The following is a 13,093-nucleotide window of genomic DNA, read 5'->3' on the forward strand; positions in this document are numbered from 1 at the left end:
GGAGAGCAGTACGTTTGGAAGGAGCGAGGTTGGAATTGGAGAGAGGGGTGGTGAAGTCGAGACTGTTGATTTCTTGTCAGCAGTTGGCAATGAAAAGGTCCAGAGCAGGCAGGAGACCAGAACGAGGTGTCCAGGAAGAGGACGAGGGCTGAAGACGGGAAGAAGGGAGCATTGGTCAGCTCTGGTTATCAGTCCAATAGCGTGGCTCCTATTTCACCTGTCCTCAATGTGTACAGCATTGTCTGTGGAGCATGTGGAGTTCACTAAGCTCGAGGTGAGAGTGATGAGTGAGTTTATAAATTTAAATGTAGGTTAGCAACAGATGTAATTAACTTTGTCCTGGTTTTGTGATGTGAATTCGACATGGGATGAGTTGAGGCTCAACACTGACACACTGTGGTGAGAGGTGGAATCACATGCACGATCAGAACCAGAATCAGAATCAAAATCAGGTTTATTATCTCTGATATGGTCCTCGGCTGCTGTAGCCTACCAACTTCAAGGTTCGACTTGTTGTAACACGTGGTTATTTCAGTTACGGTCAGCTTGAACCTGTCTGGCCATTCTCCTCTGACCTCTCTCATTAACAAGGTGTTCTTACCCACAGAACTGCCGCTCACTGGATATTTTCATTTGTTTTTCATACCACTCTCTTTAAACTCTAGAGTCCATTATCCATGAAAATCCCAGGTGATCAGCAATTTCTGAGATACTCAAACCACCCCATCTGGCACCAACAAACATTCCACAGTCAAAGTCACTTAGGTCACATTTCTTCGCCATTCTGATGTTTTGTCCGAACAACAACTCAACCTCTTGACCTTGTCCGACTGCTTTAATGCATTGAGCTGCTGCCACATGATTGGCTGATTAGATATTTGCATTAACAAGCAGGTGAACCTAATAAAGATTGTTCTTAGAGTAGGTTATAAGGTCAGTACAACATAATGGGCTGAAGGGCCTGTACTATGTTGTAATGTTCCATGTTCTGTGCTCTACCCATTGTTGCTCTGGGAAAAAAAGATGCTGGCAGTCACTTGATCTATGCCTCTTATCATCTTGTACAACTCTATCAAGTCCCCTCATCTCCTCCTTCGCTCTAAAGGAAAAAGCCCTAGCTTGCTTAACCTCTCCTCGGAAGACATGCTCTCTAATCCAGGCAGCATCCTGGTAAATCTCCTCTGTACTCTCTCTAAAGTTTCTACATCCTTCCTATAATGAGATGACCAGAACTGAACACAACAGGAGGTACCTAATAAATTGGCGACTGAATGCATGTTCTATGTTACAAGCAAGTGGAATTTAAATTCATTGTTATTTTTCCTGAACAATAATTTCCAAATATTTACATCAGGGAGGAGGTACAGGAGCCTGAAGGCACACACTCAACATTTCAGGAACAGCTTCGTACCCTCCGCCATTAGATTTCCGAATTGACACATGAAGTTATGCACTACTAATTTAATTTTAATTTTAAAAATATATATTTCTTGATGTGATTTATTGCTCTTTTATTCTTATGTTTCAGGGGGAGAAGGCAGGAGATTGGGGCTGAGAGGGAAATGGATCAGGCATGGCAGAGCAGACTCGATGGGCCAAATGGGTCTAAATCTGCTCCTATATCTTATGGTCTTATCTCAAGTATTGCAATGTGCTGCTTCCACAGATATTTCACAACATCAGATATGCCAGTGATATTAGACCTGACTCTGATTCCAAGGAGAGGAAGGATCTGATGGACTACACCTGGGGACAACCTGAAAGACTGGCCCAGGGCAGAGGACTCTGGTGAGCGGCTAACAGTGGAAGATGGACTTAAATACAATGAATAATTCTAAGAGCCGCTGTTTTAACAGGAAGATTGATGGCGTATTTGCAAAGGTAATTCTCCTGGTACAGTACTGTTAGATTAGACTGCACAATTGTTACTTTCTGTGCAGTTTAACAATCTATTCCTGCTTGTATTTTATATACAGTGGGTTCTAGTTAATTGGGACACGTTGGGACATTTTGGATCAATTAATCAGTGTTCCAATTAGCCAAATTTTCATGGAATTAGTTAAAAAGATAAATGATCATTTAACAGCAACAATTTATGTATTTAAATGAAATACAGAACAAATTAGATCACAATCAATACTACTACAGTGCTATAAAACTGTGTGTTAGATCCACAAGGAATTTATCCAGTGTGCACTGCTGTGTTCTTTTGATTGACTGTAACTGAACAAAATCAGTGCAGACAGCTAGTGTAGAGAACAGACTGCCTTCATACAATGCTTTTGATGACTTCATCCCCAAATCTTCATTTTCATTGTAACATTCAAGCTGATTGTCGATACTTTTGTAATTGCTAACTTGTTGAAGTTGTGAAATCATTTCATTTTCACCCCATTTCTGGCATTTCCAAGCCTGAATGCTAGAATTCATGGTGAGAAAAACAGGTCAGAAAAACAGGTTACTGCTTATTTCTTGCCAACTATCACTGACAAAAATCACTGCTTTTTCAACGCAGATGCATGTTATTTGTAAACTGTTCACTCTAATCACAGTTTTAGTCTCTAACGGCTATGCAAGTACATGTGACCAACGTTAGTTAGAAACTAATGGTCTCCTGTCCCAAACAAATGAGGGGAATCCCAGCTAGTTTCTAGATTTATTGTTTTATCATTAAGAGTTGTCCCAAATAAGCAGCTGCCCTGATTAAACAATGCCCCAATTAACTGGAATCCACTGGAGTCGCTTTTGTATATGCAATTGTTCAGTGTGCCCCCTAGTGGTTACAGTGGAAGTTTCTCTGGTATTACGTTATTTGAATAGGACTATCCAATTGGTTAACTCTTATTTACAAATTTGAATGAATTATTTCTTACCTGTGGTATAAGAAGGGCAGAAAACATTGGCCTGCCATGTTCCTTTTCTGGTTTGCTTCTCCTTTCCTTTCTCCATTAGCTCAACTACTCAGAATCAGCTTTAATATCACTGCCATATGTCATGAAACTTGTTGTTTTGTGGCAGCAGTACATTGCAATACATAATAATACAAAGTTTTGAATTCTCTCTGCACTTAATAAAACTTTAGGGAAGCAACGAGGTTTGTGCCTCTTTCCTGACTTCCGAAAGAATCTTGGATCTAAAACACCAAAATTCAACAGTTCTGAACCTCTTGCCCTGTGTAGTGAGTTATGGTTTCATATATCTGTTGTTTTCACTGGTGAATCATATCTTAATTTTCTACAGGAAACCAGGAAAACTGGTTGCTTTTTGATGTCTGATTCACAAACTCACATTCTGAATCAGCAACTGAGAGTCAAGTCTCCACTGATGTCAAGTTCACCTTACACTCCCTTGGAAAGTGCTAATTATTCACAGTTCCAACTTAACCCTTTGCAAACTATTTCTGTACTTGCTGGGGTTTAGAAGAATGGGGGGAGGGGTCTCATTGAAACATATGGAATATTGAAATGTCTAGATAGCATGGACGTGGAGAGCATGTTTCCAACTGTTAGGGAGTCTAGGACCAGAGGGCACAGCCTCAGAGTAGAAGGATGTCCATTTAGAACAGATGAGAAAGAATTTCTTTAACCAGAGGATGGTGAATCTGTGCAATTCATTGCCACAGACAGCTGTGGAGGCCAAGTCATTGGATGTATTTAAAGGGGAGGTTGATCGGTTATTGGTTAGTCAGGGTGTCAAAGGTCATGAAGAAGAGGCAGGAGAATGGGGTTGAGATGGAATGGTGGAGCAGACTCGATGGGCCTTTTGGCCAAATTCTGTTCCTATGTCTTATGATCTCAGCCAATCACAGTCTACAACACAAGAAGGGAAAAGCATAACTTTTAATTAAATTTTAAATATTACAAAGAGAACTAAATAAAAATTGGAGATTACGAGCACTGTTTAAAGACATTAATGAATGGAGTAAAAACTCAATACATTTCTTGGATTTAACAACCTATATCCTGGGAATTCATAGAATCTCTGTAGGGACAATGGTTCTGAAGCTATAGTAGTTCACAGATTACGGACACTGCTCCCTCTAAGCTGGGCAGGTACATGGCCACGTAGTGACTGAAATGCTCCTGTGCACATAACCTTTATTGCCATGCAGGTTTCAGACGGTGTAAAAAATTCCTGCACAAAGCAATGGCTAGTCTGTATAGCTGTAAAAAAAAAATTAGAGAGAACGTTGATTATGGAACGGTTTCTTCAGATAGTTTTATTTATTTACCGCTTGTCTGCACTATTTGTTAATTTTTCAAACTTTGGATTTGTCGTGTCTTTCATGGATTCAACGGTGTTTCTTTGCTTTACGGCCGCCTGCAAGAAGATGAACCCCAGGGGTTGCATATGGTGTATGTACTTTGAACTTTGAAGATGACAATGACATCCCCGTTATTCATGAAAATGACAAAGGTTAAGCGATACAGAATGCAGAATAAAGTGTAACAGCTACAGAGAGAGTGCAGTACAGGTACACGATGAGCTGCAAGATCATAATGAGGTAGATTGTGAGGTCAAGAGTCCAATTTATCGTACTAGGGAACTGTTCAACAGCACGATGGAAGCTGTCCTTGAGCCTGGTAGTAGGTTGTTTTCAGGTTTTTGTATTTTCTGCCTGACAGGAGAGGGGAGAAGAGAGAATGCCCGGGGTGCTGGTGTCTTTGATTACCTTGGCTGCTTTACTGAGGCAACGAGAAGTGTAGACAGAGTCCACAGGGAGGAGCTGGTCCCTGCGATGTGCTGAACTGTGTCCACAACTCTCTGCAGTTTCTTGTGGTCACCTGCAGAGCAGTTGCCGAGCCAAACCGTGATGCATCTGGATAGGATATTCCTATGGTGCATCAATACAAATTGGTAAGGGTTGACGAGGACTGTCTGAATTTCTTGAGCCGCCTGAATGAGAAGGTTGCCTGATTAAAGAGGACGACAGCTGAATTTAATTGGCAATGTCTCCAATGTTTCCATTCTAATGAAGGGTAACTGACAGAACATGAATCCCAGGTTGTTTTACCAATCTTGGAAACTCGCAAATCAAATACGACTTCAATCGCATAATTTTTAAAAAATTGCTCTGCAATTCTAATGTTTGCCCCGACATGATTGCTTTTGACACTGCATTAACTTAGCAGGCTGATTCTGCCTTCTGGGAGCTGTTATCAGTTGTCACAGTGAAACCCAGGTGACGTGGCAATCTGCTGCCTATTTCAAACTGCAAAGAGCCAGTGATGTCCTGTCACCAGACTTCAGTAGCCTGCAGACAAGGCGAAAAGGAAATACAGTGCTGGCCAAAAGACTTAGGCACATGTGTAAAGCAAAAATACTTTCAAAAATAATGAAAAATCTCTAGATATCAGAAAATTTACTATAAAGAGCAGTAAACAGTTAAAAAAAAAACTAAATCAAATCAATATTTGGTGTGACCACCCTTTGCCTTTAAAACTCATCAGGTCTCTTCGGTACAAAGGATACAACACAATATAGATCAGTTGCAGATATGGGCAGAGAAATGGCAGATGGAGTTTAACCAAGATAAATGTGAGGTGTTGCACCTCGGTAGGGCAAATGCAAGGAGACAGTGCACTGGTAGGGGCAAGATTATCAGTTTGGCATTGTCTAGATTGGCCGAAGGCCTTGTTTCTTGATTTATCATTTGGAACTTTCTCTCCTGGCCGTGGGATTTTACTGCTGTGTTCGGAGAAAAACAATGTTCCACTCCCACATGAGCCAACATCAGTCCGTAGGTGACCCAACATCAGTCCATAGGTGACTGCATCAGAGGACCATTTAATTCCCGTCGTGCCCGTGCACTGTACGCATTTTGCTCTTGAAATAACCTTCTGTAGGTCTTACTTGGATTTCTTGTATAGTTCTGGATCGCCGGTCTTGAGTGCTACAGACCTAGCCCTCAGCAGACTATGAGTCTCCTGATTCTTCCTTGGCTTTTGGTTTGAATATGTCGGGTTGTTCTTGAAGACTCACTCTCTTCCACACAGGTGTTGGTGACAACAGTGTGTATTCGTTCAGATTCTAAGATGAATCCCTGAATATTGTCCAGTCCACTGACACAAAGCAGTCTTGTAAGCATTCCTCTGTCTCCCTTGACCATACCTTCTTGGTCCTCACCACTAGTCCAGTGGTGTTTAGTCTCTGCCTTATGCTGGGGGGTAGAAGGACAGCCAGGTGATTGGACTTTCCAAAGTGTGGGCATGGGATGGCATTCTTGATGGTGGTATAACAGTGGTCAAGTGTGTTGGCTCCTCTGGTTCCACGGGTGATATGTTGGTGGTGGTTCAGAGACTTCTTCAAGCTGGCCTGGTTGAAATCCCCCACAATGATAGGAAAGACATGAAGGTACACAGTTTTATGCCTGCTGATTACAGGGCTCAGCTCTTCCAGTTCATGCTCAACGTTGGCCTGAGGTGGAATGTTCACTGCTATCAGGATGATGGTGGAATAACCATGAATGCCATCAGCAGATAAAATGAATGACATTTGACCGCTGGATGTTCCAGGCCGGGTGAGCAACCGCTATGCCTATGCACACTACAACGAGTTCATCATAAAGCGTGCAGTACTCGCCTCCCCACCTTTAAAAGACTGAGCTTTACGGAGAATGATGAAGCCGTTGGGCTGCAGCACTGCGTTTGAGATGGTGGGGCAGAGCCACGTTTCCGTGCAGCAAGGTACACAACAGTCCCTGATGTCCCCCCGGTACAGCAATCTTGCTCTGAGGTCTCCAGTTTTATTTCCCAGAGATTGTACGTTCACCAGCAGGATAGTCAGGAGTGGGATCTGAAGCCTTGGCGTTTCAAACATACCTGTAGACCTAAGGGCTGTGCCCAATTTGGTGTTCTTCATGGGGAACTGCATTCGCAACCTGACTCTGCAGTCCAGGATGCACCAATTTTGAAAATCGCTAGATTTTTTTAAGCATCGTAAAATGCTGCTGCTTACCAGTGCTCGTGGCTGCGGCTGCGGATTTCTGCTGTAGATGCACTGAACAGAAATATTAGACGATTCTCATCGGAGCTTCATGCAAAGTGTGTATCGGCGCCGTCTTAGTGGGTCAGTCTTGAGACACTTCTTTTCATGTTCCATGTCAGTGAATTGGATGACAGGATTGATGGCTTTGTGGCCAAGTCTGCGGATGATACAGAGATAGACAGAGGAGCAAGTAGTGTTGAGGAAGCAAGGTGAGTGCAGAAGATCAGGAGACGGGGCAAAGAAGTTGCCCCTCAGGTCCCTTTTAAGAATGGTCTATGAAAGGATGTGTCAGCATTGGAGAGGGTCCAGAGGGCTACAAGAATGATCCAGGGAATAATGTAAGGAGTTAATGTAAGGAGGGGCACTTGATGGTTCTCAGACCTCTACTCATTGGAGTTTAGAAGAATGAGGAGGTATCTCATTTAAATGTATAGAATATTGCAAGGTCCATTCAGAGCAGATCTGGAGAGGATGTTTCCTATAGTGACGGAGTCTAGGACCAGAGGGCACAGCCTTAGAACAGAAGGACATCCCTTTAAAACAGAGGTGAGGAGGAATTTCTTTAGCCAGAGGGTGGTGAATCTGTGGAATTCAGACAGCTGTGGAGGCCGTCATTGGGTATTTTTAAAGCAGAGGCTGATAGGTTCTTGATTAGTAAGGACGTCAATGGGTTACAGGAGAATGAGTTTAAGAGGGAAAATACATCAGCCATGATGGGATAGTGGAAAAACTCAATGGGTCGAGTGGCCTAATTCTCCAAAACATAAGGAAGTACAAAGGGAAAAGCACTAACAGAATGCAGAATATACTCAGAATCAGTTTTATTACCAGTGACTTAAAGAATGTGAATTTTGTTGTTTTGTAGCATAAAACATAAAATGACTACGTATAAATTACAGGGTGTGTGGGGAGTCCAGGGAGGGGTGACACCTCTGGTGAAGGGGCTTGTCGTGCCCACCACAGGACTGCTCCCTCACCTTCGGTCCCCACCTGACACCCGGCTCTCACCTGTGGCTCCAAGTAGCTGTTTGCGTGTGACAACAGACACAACCCTAAGTGTGGCTAAGTACAACTCCAACATCATAGTTAAGTTTGCTGATGACACCACTGTTCTGGGCTGTACCAAAGATGGTGATGAATTAGCATACTAGAGGGAGATTGAAAATTTGGCTGAGTGGTGTCATAACAAGAACCTCTCACTCAAGGTCAGCAAGACCAACAAATTGATCGTGGACTTTTGGAGAGGGAAACCAGAGGTCCATGAGCCAGTCCTCATCAGAGGTGGAGAGGGTCGGTAACTTTAAATTCCTGGGTGTCACTATCTCAGAGGACCTGTCCTGGACCCATCAAATAAATGCAATTGCAAAGAAAGCACAACAGCACCTCTACTTCGTTAGGAATATGTGGAGATTTGGCAATGTCCTCAACAACATTTACAATCATCTAAAGATGTGAGGTGGAAAGTGAGCTGATTGGCTGCATTACAGCCTGGTATGGGAACACCAATGCCTTTGAGAGGAAAATCCTTCAAAAGGTAGTGGTTTCAGCCCTGTACATCATGGGTATACCCTCCCAACCATTGGGCACATCTACATGAAATGTTGCCATAGAAAAGCAGCACCCATCATCAAAGATCCTCACCACCCAGGCCATGCTCTTTTCTCACTGCTGTCATCAGGTAGAAGGTACAAGAGCCTCAGGACTCACACCACCAGGTTCAAGAACAGTTACTACCCCTCAATCATCAGGCGCTTGAACAAAAGGGGATAAGTGTACTCATTCTATTTTCTGGTGTTCCCACAACCAATGATCTCACTTCAAGGACTCTTTATCTTGTTATTTCATGCTCTCGTTATTTACTGCTATTTATTTATATTTCAATTGCACAGTTTGTTGCTCTTTGATCCTGTTGTAGTTCCTATTCTATAGATTTGCAAAATATGCCCACAGGAACAGAATCTCAGGGTTGTATGTGGTGACATGTATGTACTCTGATAATAAATTTTACTTTGAACTTTGAATCCAGTACACTGCTTTGACAGGTGGGCTAAACCAGGTGAGGGTAGCAGCTGGCCTCATATCCAGGCGAGATAGGGGCATGCCTGTCTTAGCATGTGAAGTCAGCTCCGGCAGACTGGGCGGATGAGATCTACAGTGAGATCCAATGGCCAGGAAGGTGGAACTGCAGCACTCTGTGGAGAGTGAAGGGCATAACAAGGCACAGGAGATGTCATGTTCATCCAGTGCAACAGGGAAGACCTGTTCAGAAATCTGCCGGAGGGGATGAAGCTGTTCCTGAATTCTTGAGTATGGGTCTTCATCCATCTGATATGCAAGTGATGGTAGATCTTCTCCTTCAGAATTCCCTCCAGTAGCCTCCCTACCAGCCTGTAGTTCCCAGAAGAATCCCATTTGATCAAAACCTTGGCCACCTGCTCCACAATCTTCTCATGTGGCTGAGTCTTGGGATGCCTGTTTTGTTAAAACCAATGCCCTTGAATGGAAAATCCAACACAAAGTGGTGGATACAGCCCAGTCCATTGCAGGTAAAGCCCTCCCCACCATTAACAATTTTCACGACACATGCCTGAGATATTAAACCTGATTCTGGTTCTGACCTACATGGAGTGCTGTCGCAGGAAAGCAGCATCCATCATCAAAGACCCCACCACCCAGGGCATGCTCTTTCTCGCTGCTGCCATCACAAAGAAGGTACAGGAGCCTCAGGATTTACACCGCCAGGTTAAGGAACAGTTACAACCCCTCAACCATCAGGCCCCTGAACCAAAGAAGATAACTTCACTTGCCCCATCACTGAAATGTTCCCACAACTTATGGACTCACTTTCAAGGGATCTTTATCTCATCTTCTTGATATTTATTGCTTATTTATTTATTTATTTATTTATTTATTTATTATTAATATTTCTTTCTTTTTGTATTTGAACAGTTTGTTGTCTTTCATACTCAGGTTAAATGCCCAAGTTGGTGCAGGCTTTCATTGATTCTGTTATGGTTATTCTATCAACTTACTGTGTATGCCCACAAGAAAATGAATCTCAGGATTGTATATGGCAATATATTGTACGTTGATAATAAATTTACTTTGAACTTTGAACAATATAAATGCAAATTTTGGAGTTTCAGTAGCAACATGTAGTTCACCATCTGTCCTCCTGCGGGAGACATTTTCCAATCTCTGACAACACGTAACTTAAGAATCAGTCGGATTTTCATCAGTGACTTAAATGTCACGAAGATTATTGCTTTGGAGGAGCAATAAAGGGTAAAGAAATTAAAACAATTATAAATTACAAAATAAATAAATAGTGCACAACAAGGAATAGCAAGGTGTTGTCCATGGCCTCAAAGTCCATTGAGAAAACTGATGGCAGGTTCCTGAATCATTGAGTGTGTGTCTTCAGGCTCCTCCTGATGGTAGCGATGAGAAGAGGGCACATCCTGGGTGGTGAGGTTCCTTAGTGTTGGATACTGCATTTCTGAGGCATTGCCTCGATGCTGAGGAGGCTAGATTTAAGATTCAAGATTCAAGATTGTTTAATGTCATTTCCAGGACATGAGTGTAAGGAAAACAAAATAATTGTTACTCCAAATCCAATGTAGCTCAAAAAACACACAAAAGGTGAAGGACACAATAATGAAAAAACACAATGAATATAAATACATAATAGTTTACAGTACATACATAGATTGATTGCAGTGACACTAGGCCACACGTAAGGTGACTGACAGGAAATGATGAAGTATGGGTGGAGTTGTTGATCAGCCTTACTGCTTGTGGTAAGTAACTGTTTTTTGAGTCTGATGGTCCTGTGGTGCATGTTACATAGCCTCCTCCCTGATGGGAGCAGGGTAAACAGTCCATGAGCAGGGTGGGTGGGACCTTTCATGATGTAACTGGCCCTTTTCCAGCACCTTTCTGTAAACATATCCTTGATGGCGGGTAGGCTGGTGTTGGACAGTTTTGACTTCCCGCTGCAGAAACTTTCTGTCTGCCGCAGCACAGTTTCCACACCATCCAGTGATGCAGCTTGTCAGGATGCTCTCTATACCGCGCATTTGTAAAATGACGTGAGTATGGATGTACAAAGTCCAGCTTTGTTCAGCCTCCTCAGAAAGTGGAGGTGTTGGTGAGTTTCCTTGACTGTGTAGGATGAGTCCTGGGACCATGGGAGTTGTTTGTGATGTGCGCTCGCTGCAGTTTGAACCTGCTCAGTTCCCACTGCTGTGCCACCAATGTAAAGGAGGGTGGGAGTGGTGCGAGTTCTCCTGAAGTCAATAACCATCTCCTTTGTCTTGTTGACATTGAGGAAGAAGTTATTTGCCTGACACCAGGCCTCGAGCTCTTCCACCTCCTCTCTGTAGGCCGTCTCATCGTCACTGGTGATGAGCCCCACCACTGTCATGACAACAGCGGACTTGACAATGCGGTTGTTTCGCCGAGCAATCACAGGTGAGCAGTGTATACATCACACTACCCAGGGGGCACTCGTCTTGTGGATGATGGGGAGGGAGACACGGTCGAGCATCCAGACTATCTGAGGTCTGTTCATTGGGAAGTCCAACACCCAGTTGCACAGGGATGTACTTAGACTGAGGAATAGGATTTTGTTCACCAAGGCTTGTGGAACAATAGAGTTGAATGCCAAAATTTTGATAACCTCCATCAAATCCCCCTTCAATCTTTTATGTTTCAAGGAATAAAAATCTAACCTATTCCATCTTTCCATATAACTCACATTCTCAAGTCCTGGCAACATCCTTGTAAATTTTCTTTGTACTCTTTCAATGTTATTTACATCTTTTGGTCAAGATGGTGCCAGCGAACAATGATTCTTCAGGCAACATCTTCCAGATAGTCAATCTCTTCAATTATTTCACTTTCTCTGTGTTCTACTTGTTCTCTTTGTCTTTGATTGTGTTACGGAAACTGTTGGAGCCAGCGACATGCAGATTGGAAATCGATCGAATGGTCTAGCACTCTGCTGTGTCCGGAGAGCTGCCTCATGGAGATCAAAGACAGGGTACCGAATAGGGCCGAGAACATGAGCTAACTCATGGAAAAGCCGAGAGTTGTACTCTACCTACATACTCTGACAATAAAATGAACCTTTGAACTTTTGGACCAGGTAGATGACCAAAACTGGACGCAATACTCCGAATTAAGCCTCAGCAATGTCTTACACAATTTCAATTTCACTTTCTCCTCGCCTTTCAATATTTGATAGGTTTCAATGAGATCCCCCCTCCCCCTCCATTCTTTGAAATTCCTGCAAGTACAGACTCAGAGCGATCAAACACACCTGATATCTCACATCCAACATGCAAGTTAACAGCAAGATAATCCCAGAAAGGCAATCCCATTAAACTGCGCCTGCTTTAGCACTGATGCATGTGCATTACCCTGCTGCTCTTGCCAGGGTAAATGCTTTGACTTACACCAGTCTCTGCTTTGTTCCGACGTTATTGGTCCTGACGTGTGGGTGAACCGATCTCTGCTTCATTTGATTAACTATCCATTTTCTTCTCCATTACTCACTTCCTGGGAGTTGGCTGTTAGCGGGAATCACTGTCCATCCCTAATAACAAGACGAGTTCTTGTAGCTGTTTCCAATGTGCCGTTGGAAGTTGATATATTAATGCCACGTATTTATATTTAGAGATAAATAGACCCTTCCAGCCCCCGAACCGTGTCACTCAGCAATCCACTTATTTAACCCTAGCCTAATCAGGGGACAATTTACAATTGAGCAATTAAACAGCTAACCAGTACGCCTTTGGACCGTGGGAAGAAACCGAGCACCCGGAGGAATCAAGCACGCACACAGGAAGAACGCACAAGCTTTCTTACAGAGGACGCTGGAATTGAACTCTGAACTGACTCCTCGAGCTGTTATGGCATTGTACCGACTGCTACACTACCATGGCGCCCACACGTATGAAGTATAACGGAAAATTTTGTTTAACAGGCCATCCAGACAGCTCTTTCCATACACAGGTAGTACAATGTTGGAAAGCCTAGAGGCAACTTTGAAAGTTCAGAGGATGTTTGGGTATAATAATGTTACAGCTGGCGCGGACTCGAG

The sequence above is a fragment of the Hemitrygon akajei genome, chromosome 14 (genome assembly GCF_048418815.1).
Source record: "Hemitrygon akajei chromosome 14, sHemAka1.3, whole genome shotgun sequence".
Lineage (NCBI taxonomy): Eukaryota > Metazoa > Chordata > Chondrichthyes > Myliobatiformes > Dasyatidae > Hemitrygon > Hemitrygon akajei.